Source organism: Bison bison, unplaced genomic scaffold (genome assembly GCF_000754665.1).
Source record: "Bison bison bison isolate TAMUID 2011002044 unplaced genomic scaffold, Bison_UMD1.0 scf7180017864291, whole genome shotgun sequence".
NCBI classification, from domain to species: domain Eukaryota; kingdom Metazoa; phylum Chordata; class Mammalia; order Artiodactyla; family Bovidae; genus Bison; species Bison bison.
This window is the reverse complement of record NW_011494863.1, coordinates 9,457,751-9,467,035: the sequence shown is the minus strand read 5'-3', so window position 1 is coordinate 9,467,035 and position 9,285 is coordinate 9,457,751. Positions and strand designations below refer to the sequence as shown.

Genomic DNA, 9,285 nt, shown 5'->3' with positions numbered 1-9,285 from the left:
TGTAGTCCGCCAGGCTCCTCTGTCTGTGGAATTCTCCAGGCAAGAATCCTGGAGTGGGTAGCCATTCCCTTTTCCAGGGGAACTTCCAAACCCAGGGATAGAACCTGGGTTTGCTGCATTGCATGCAAATTTTTTATGGTTTGAGCCATATGTTTGTTGGTTGCTGTAAAATTTTCCCTCCAAACAGTTTGAAGATACAATCTTGTCTACATCTTTAGATTTCTGAGGACATACTATATGCCAGTAAACCTATACTTTCAAGCTTTTTCACAATTTATCATGCATAGAAAATTATTTTATGTAGTAAACTGATAAAGCCAGAGACAACTAGCCTAAAGGCTCCAGTTGTTGCAGAACCTATTCAGCTGCCCCAAATGACTGACGTGACCAACATTTTGTCTCACTTGTTACTTATTTCTTGTCTCAGGGTACAAGTTGAGAAGCTCTAAAACTAACTCAATATGTCCCTAAGGAAAAACACTTCACAAATATATCATATACTAAAGAATGCTAATTTGTATCAGATGATCTATATTTTCTTGGATTGAGCTTTCTTGTCCTTGACTTCATCTGCATAAATTCTGAAGAATTGAGACTCAGAGTACTGGTTGGAGAATTCTGGATTTGAAAAGTGTGATAATAATTTATGTCCTGTGGTTTGTTTTCAAATTGTATCATTTTGTACTAAGGCAGTCTAGCAGTTAGTCTAAATCAAATAAAGGTGGCTCCCTTGTTAGCTGAAAAGAACATCAATGTAGTCAGTCTGCCAAGATAACTTTATTGAAAGTGCTTTCTTTATGCAAAATAACTGATGGGAAATACATAGCAATGGAGACTGGATAAACAGAGACTCTTCTGATGCAAAAGGTGAATTGTAGGCACTTCCAGCATTGCAGCATCAGGCGAATCAACATTTTCCTTCATGTTTGAAATTGAGCTTCCAATTTCTTTCCCTGAAAGAACAGAGATACTGCTCACAGTGAAGTGCAGTGGATGTGGGTTAAGCCCAGTATAAATGAACTGGGAAATGATACTAAAGCTTTCTAGGTCTGAGGCTAATAATACTGCCTTATTTTAAAAAAGAACTATGTGTAAAATACTTAGCATAGTAAAAGGCTTAATAAATAACTTCCCTGACTTATACCCCATTGACCTAAACCAAAGATGCTCTTCCAAAGACAGCTTTCAGGTGCTTACTTAGCTGCTTGGCAGAATTCACAGAGGTTGTGGTAAGTTTGTCCATCAGTGCCACATACTGGTTTGTCTGTCTTGGGACAGGGTTTTCCATTTGTAGCTGTTTTCTCATAATTGCTGCAAAAAGCCTGTGATTAAAAAGTTCTTTTTTAATTCCATGAATAATGGCATTGACATCATTACCTCTCTCAAGTGGTAATAAAATATTCTATTTATGCTTATAAATCCATTTAAAAAGTTATTATTACTAAACTCTTATTATCATTATCTTATTATTGCATCCTTGTAAACCCAGGATTCAAACAAGGACAGTTTAACTCTAGAGCATATATTCTTAGCCATTATATCATTCTGACCATACGGAAACCCACTAATCTAGCCAAATTGGCCTTCAATAACCTTTAAAAACATTTTGCTTGTTTTTTTTTCCAGCACTATACTACTCTTTCCTCCTATAATAAATCTTCTCTTTTATGTCATTCTTTAATGATATGAAATAACACCTCTCAAATACCGTCTCATACTCTGAAATTTTCCTGAAAATCCTCAGGTGAAAAAAGATTGCTTCTGTTTCCAAATGCCTACAAGTTTATTATCTGACATCAACCTTCAGTAGTACACAAATGTTATTAATATTTTTATTTATATTTGCTTTTGTTTACTTATTTTTGTTTTACTTTGGACTTCTATGGTGGCTCAGACAGTTAAGAATCTGCCTGCAACGTAGGAGACCTGGGTTCAATGCAAACTCCTAGGAGTAAGGCATAACAAGATATATGTGCATATAATCATAGTTCTATAATTGATTGCTTCATTAGCTATCTCTGTAACTACCTGTCATACAAACAATGCATGTTATAATAGAACCGTTAAAAATACATGACGCTGGATGCTTGGGGCTGGTGTACTGGGACGGCCCAGAGGGATGGTATGGGGAGGGAGGAGGGAGGAGGGTTCGGGATGGGGAACACATGTATACCTGTGGCGGATTCATTTTGATATTTGGCAAAACTAATACAATTATGTAAAGTTTAAAAATAAAATAAAATTAGAGAAAAAAAAAAAAAAAAAAAAAAAAAAAAAAAAAAAAAAAAAAAATACAGAGCAGCACAAAAGGGATAGATTTAAATCATGTCTAAAACAATATCCAGAAATTTGCACTATTGATAGTACCTTACCTGACATCTTCTCTGTTTATATATTTTTCCCAAGTCTCATTACCATTGATAGCATTTTATAAAATGATTTAAACTTGAAATATTCTTTCAGTATCTTTCTGCATCAATATACATTCTATATTACCCATTTGAATAGTTACTATATATTGTATTAATTATCATTCAGTTCCCTATTTGGAAACATTTGGTTTGTTTCCCTGTTTTTTCCTTTTTTTGTTTGTTTGTTTCCATATTATTTGCTAATGCAATCTATATTGCTAGGAATATCTGTATAAATGCATTTTCAATTCTTTCTTTAGGCTCCATTTATAGAAGTAAAAAGATCCTCTGTTTTTAATTTGCCTTTTTAAAGACTTTTGATGCATTTATCAAGTAAAACTTCAGGAATTATTTTTTTCATATTTCTATTTCCTGTAGGCTTTGACCATAATAGGAAATTTATGGAACTTTGTTGAATAGTGTGAAAGTGTTTTTATATAATTACACAACTTCATAGGTAGAATGAAAGAAAATCTGCTCACAGATTTTCCTCACGGGAATAGACAGACTTTAGTAGCCATCTTTTTTATTCTGCTTTCATTACCCTTACTTCAAGCAAAGAAAGTCAGTGTTTATCTGGTCCTTTACCTGTTGAGATTTTGCTTTCGGTTTAGCCGAAGGGCATTTCTTCCTATGCTCTAATTTTACATGTGGGGACATTAAGGCTCACTTCCTTTTGGAAGACATTCTTCCAACATTTCACATGACATGGGGACAGAATTAGAACCTAGATTTGTGGCTCAGCTGGTAAAGAATCTGCCTGCAAAGCAGGAACCCTGGGTTTGATCCCTGGGTTGGAAAGATCCCCTGGAGAAGGGAAAGGCTACGCACTCCGGTATTCTGGCCTGGAAAATTCCATGGACTGTATAGTCCATGGCGGAGAAGGCAATGGCACCCCACTCCAATACTCTTGCCTGGAAAATCCCATGGACAGAGGAGCCTGGTGGGCTGCAGTCCATGGGGTCGTGAAGAGTCGGACACGATTGAGCGACTTCACTTTCACTTTTCTTTCATGCATTGGAGAAGGAAATGGCAACCCACTCCAGTGTTCTTGCCTGGAGAATCCCGGGGACGGGGGAGCCTGGTGCGCTGCCGTCTATGGGGTCACACAGAGTTGGACACGACTAAAGTGACTTAGCAGCAGTAGCAGCAGCATAGTCCATGGGGTCACAAAGAGTCAGACACGACTGAGCAAATTTCACTTTGAATTCACTTTCATACCATTACATTGTGATTTTCCAGTTTGTTTCTTTATCTATCATGAACCCATTTTTCCAAGAATCTAATTTTGCATACTAAGTCCCTCCTCTCAAGAAGTTCCTGTTCATAGTTATATATCTGATTGCAAATTAGTTCGCATTAAAAACATGACAGTAATGCAGTTTATAAAGTTATTATTTAATCTCAGTAATCTTTAAAATATATTTCTAGACTTAAAGGTTCAACATGAAAATATGTAACTCCTCCTGCCTCCCAGAATATAATTTTCCTCATATGGTAAAGAGAACAAAATGTAACTGTTAGTTTTCTCACCCTAAACATCAGAAGAATGAAAGTTAAGAGTCTCATCAACTCTAATACCATGACTTTCTAATTGTCTTGGATTAAGGATCTGACTTGTTACTTTTATGCTTTCTACAGTCACCACATGGAATAGAAGGCATTAAGAATCAACTTCTTGGTTGTATTAAAACACAGTAGATTAAAGATTAAGTGAAATATTTAGTCTGTGAATTGGTAAGATATTTTAAAAAAACTATATATTTCATATAGTACAGTTTAAGCAAGACAAAATTTGTCTTTTTCAAACATTTTCTTTTCAAAAACAATTTCTGATTTGAAAAGTTTACGTGTGTGTGCTCAGTCACTCGCTCATGTCCAACTCTTTGCGACCCTATGGACTGTAGCCCTCTAGGCTCCTCTTTCCATGGGATTTTCTAGGCAAGAATGCTGGAATGTGTTGTGATTTCCTCTTCCAGGGGATCTTCCTGACCTAAGGAGCAAACTCATGTCTCCTGCATTGGCAGGCAGATTCTTTACCACTGAGCCACCTGGGAAGCCCCAGAAAGTTTATTTTGGTGTGAAAGAGGGGATATGCTCTACCAGAAGTTATTTCTAAAGATAGTACATTCTCTTCTGTATTTTCTCTTGTTCAGCATGATTTAATTTTCATACTTTAATTTTTTCCCTTTTTTGTTGCTTAGCTTCCTTTATAATTCCCTTTTGTATGGTTCCATGAAGAAATCAATTTTATTTCTTTACTTTTTACTCAACAAATATTGAATACCTACTTTGTGCCAGTAACTTGAAATTCCAAAGCAGTCTTATCAAATTTCTAATTAAAATCTTACAACTGAATTTTGCTTCAAGAAAGTAGCTGTTGCTTAGAAAGAGTTGAAGAGAGACTGAGCAGACAAAAAACTATATGTGGTCTCAGATTAGATCCTACAACAAGAGAATGAGATAATATTTCTGGGACAGCTAGTGAACTTTGAACAGGATTTCAGGTTAACAAGTTAGGTAACAGTTCTGTATCAATGTTCATTTCCTGACTTTGATGACTGTAGGGAAGTTATGTAACGTGAGCTGGATAAAAGATACATAGTATATAATATTTCTTTGGGCTACTTTTCAAAATGAAAATATTTTTTAAAAACATAAAAAAATGCAAAATGAAGATGGAAGTTGACCTCCATCTTCAACTAAATTTTTAGGTAAGATGTATAGATTATAAAACCTTATCTCAAAATTCTTGTAGGTGGCTAGTTTTCAGAAAGTAGAAATACTATATATCACATCTGATATTATCTTATACATTCTAACATTTGTTGAATCTTTCACTCATTCATGAATCCATCTCTTCAGCTATCAATCCATTGATTTATCCATTCAACCATCTATCCATTTATTAGGTAAGATTTTTATTGAAGCTGTGCCACATTTAAAGACCTAAGATCCAAACAAGAGAGAAAACACTTCCTCTGGCCTTAAGGAGCTTAATTTATAAGAGAGAAGGCTATCTGTGATGGGTAGCATAATATGATAAATGTTGAATTTAGTATATCAGTAAAATCCAGGATAAATACAGATGGGATCTTAGTAAATCATTCATAGGGATGATAGAGCAAAATTGATTTTGTTCTTAGGAGATTTCTGCATGAGGGAGGATATGAAGGTCCTTCTAAATGAGAGCCTGAGCACGCTTTTCACAATGGTGTGACTGGTAATTGTCTTTCAGAATGTAAGAACAGCCTTAACCAAGGCATGTGAGAGGCCTTGGTATGCTATGGTCGAAGAATTGGGTCACAGGCTGGTAGAGAATGAATGAGGCTGAACAAGGAGACAGCCAGTAGATTGATAAGGGACTTGAAAGCCAGGCTAAAGAATTTTGATATTATCATCTTGGCATTTGAAAATTATCTATAACTTTGAATTAAGAGAGTCATGTGAATAAAGTTAAAATGTTAGAGTTTTTTGGAATTAGCATGGAGGATGTTTGTTGAATGAATTAATTTTTTTTTAAAGTTCTAGAGTTGTTTCTCTCTATATCTCTTTATAAATATTTTGTTTAAAATATTTACTCTTTAATTAGAAAACTAAAATTGGATAAATGTGACTTAGTTATTAGGATTAAATCATTAAAATAAAAATTTAATAATAGTTAATTTTTATTTAGTATTTACTCTGCACTGAGCAGTTTTATGGGCTGTATATAAATTAGCTCATGTAGTATTGAACTGAGTACTTCATTAGCTGAATTTTATAGACAAAGAAACTGAGGCACAGAAAGGTGAAGTAAGTTACCAATAATCAGACATTTACTGAGTAATAGGGCTGGATTATAAACCTGAATATTCTTTCTCAAAACCCATATTTCAGAAAGGAAACTCTGACTACATTTTTAAAAATTTTAAGGTATACAACTATTTCTTTTTTTTATTATGATTATAGACCCTATTATTACAAATTACTTTCTCAGTAGTGTAGATTCTGTGATTACTAGTTGCCAACCAAGCTACCTGTCCATATGTCCACAAAGAAGAGAAGGTAATGGAGAAGGAAATGGCAACGCACTCCAGTATTCTTGCCTGGAGAATCCATGGACGGAGGAGCCTGGCAGGCTACAGTCCATGGGGTCGCAAAGAGTGGGACACGACAAATACCAAAGGATGTATTTTAAGTGTGTATTTTAATAAACACACTTAGGTATAGAGAGAGAGTATGTGCCAGACTCACATGAGACGTACTCTCTCTCTATACCTAAGTGTGTTTATTAAAATACAGAGCTGTGATTCCCCAATTTTAATGTTAGGGGCTTCTTAAAATGTAGATTCCTAGGCCTCAGCATCCCTCCCTAGACATCCTGGTTCAATTAGAAGATCTAACATGTATGTGTAGGAAACCGGAATACATTTTATGAAGCATTCTTAGAGACTTGTGAACAAGGTACTCAGATCTAGAGTAACTGTATGTTTTGAGTTGGCTGAATAGTCTCAGTTTATGTCTTCTCTATAAAACTGTAAATACTACTTCCACTCTCAAAATTATCCTTATTTAGAAAATAAATTATATTCATCCCATATTTTTTTTAATTTAATTTTATTTTTAAACTTTACAATATTGTATTAGTTTTGCCAAATATCGAAATGAATCCGCCACAGGTATACCCGCGTTCCCCATCCTGAACCCTCCTCCCTCCTCCCTCCCCATACCATCCCTCTGGGTCGTCCCAGTGCACCAGCCCCAAGCATCCAGTATCGTGCATCGAACCTGGACTGGCGACTCGTTTCATACATGATATTATACATGTTTCAATGCTATTCTCCCAAATCTCCCCACCCTCTCCCTCTCCCACAGAGTCCATAAGACTGATCTATACATCCCATATTTTTATAAGCAATGTATTGTTTTAGAGCCTTTAACTGTGTACATACTGTTTTCTCTGGAAATGTGACATCTGGCTCATCTAAAGAAAATGGGAAGTAATTTTTAAGTCCTTTTGTACTGTTAAGGAAAAGGCATCTGCACTAAAAATGACATTTTTTCCTAAATAAGGATATCATGCATGCCATCCCACCTTCTCACCAGAGCAACCAAATGAACTCAGAAGACCTTAATGAAATAGTCACAGTACTTCCCAACTCAAAATCACCTTTGTTGTAAGACAACCTCTTGTGATAGTAGAGGGCCAGTGAGAGTGAGAAATACATACCTGGGAGCCTCTTTGGCTCACAGCCTCTGCAAGGACAGAACAAACAACGATAAGTCACAATAGGACAGGCAGATTCCAGAATCAGAATCTTAGAGTTAAATGATCCTCAGAAACCTTCTAATATTATAACTGCCTTATTTAGGATGAAGAACTAAGGCCCAGAGAAGGGCAGAAAGCTTCTCCAGGACACACAGCTTCTTAACTACTCAGCTGAACTAGGGGCCAGAGGCCAGGTTACAAACGACCAATACAAAGCTCTTTTCACTACATTTGCTATTTATGATCTGTGTGGCTTTTATTAATTATATTCACTTCTTTAATGTCTACCTTAAAACCAGGCTTTAACTTAAGAAAGGAAGGCAAAAATATATGTCAAAGTGGCATATATTTAACCAGAAAGAAGTTGAAAATTCCAAAATCTAGAAGCCATTAGATTAAAGGATAATCAAGACAATTGGCCAACAAAGAGTTAATATAACAATAAAATACAAAATAATTTGGAGAGCATTGAAAAAAATCATATAATTTACCCCTATTTCCCCTACAGTATCTACCATGAACTAAGGGATTTCTATATTTCAAGCACTATATTAAATCTTACATATATTAAGTCATACTAATAGTTCTGTTTTAAATCTAAGGAAATTGAAACCTGGGGCAAATAACTCGTCTGAGGGCATGTACCTTGTAAATGGCAGAGCCAGAAAGCAAGCCCAGGTCTTAGATTCTAAAGACAATGTACATAACCACAACCTTTTATTGAAACAAGTCTTAGAGCACATAAGGGTCACAACTCTATTTTCACATGATGAGCAGTAGCCAGAGAAAAGGAGTAGGTTGCTCAATATTAAAGAAGAAGATAGTAGAACAATGAAGATTAGAGGCCAAATATTAAAATCCTACACTTGGGCTCTTCCACTCATTCCCTCTCTCTTTTCTTTGCTTACCTGGAGGCTAATTAAGAATGCCTCAGTTTTCAGTAAGATGGAAGCATCTCAGGAACATTTCAGTAGTTGAAGCTCTTTAGATAAGAATTTCTTGAAGGGGACTTTATGTGAGAATTTCTATTATAATTTCAAAATAAGCTGTTTCATTGAAGAATGAAACTTATTTATAATCTTATGCTCTTAATTATGATTTGCTAGTTTGTAACTCGGAGAAGGCAATGGCACCCCACTCTAGTACTGTTGCCCAGAAAATCCCATGGATGGAGGAGCCTGGTAGGCTGCAGTCCATGGGGTCGCTAAGAGTCAGACATGACTGAGCGACTTCACTTTCACTTTCCACTTTCATGCATTGAAGGAGGAAATGGAAACCCACTCCAGTGTTCTTGCCTGGAGAATCCCATGGATGGAGAAGCCTGGTGGGCTGCAGTCCATGGGGTCGCACAGAGTCGGACACGACTGAAGCGACTTAGCAGCAGCAGTTTGTAACTGGCCTGTAACTTCTATTTTTTCTTTTTTTCCCCCTTGACCTCACCGCTTGGCTTGTGGGATATTAGTTCCCTGACCAGGGATTACACCCAGGCCCTTGGCAGTGAGAGCACAGAACCCTAACCACTGGCCTTCCAGGAATTCCTGGACGGGAACTTATAGATTAGGCATTTGAGGGGCATTTGGTCTAGGACAGGCCATCTCATCCTATGAATTATAACACTGTTTT

The 9,285-nt window shown here is 36.2% G+C and overlaps 1 long non-coding RNA gene across 1 annotated transcript; it reads right to left on the bottom strand.

Annotated features, from left to right (window-relative positions):
- Positions 1-758: 758 nt before the first annotated feature.
- On the bottom strand, positions 759-7,657 carry LOC104996281. Its single transcript, XR_826159.1, has 3 exons — positions 7,624-7,657; positions 1,198-1,322; positions 759-953 (listed from the first exon to the last, which is right to left on the bottom strand). It is a non-coding gene; the product is annotated as an uncharacterized LOC104996281 (long non-coding RNA).
- Between the last annotated feature and the right edge of the window lie 1,628 nt (positions 7,658-9,285).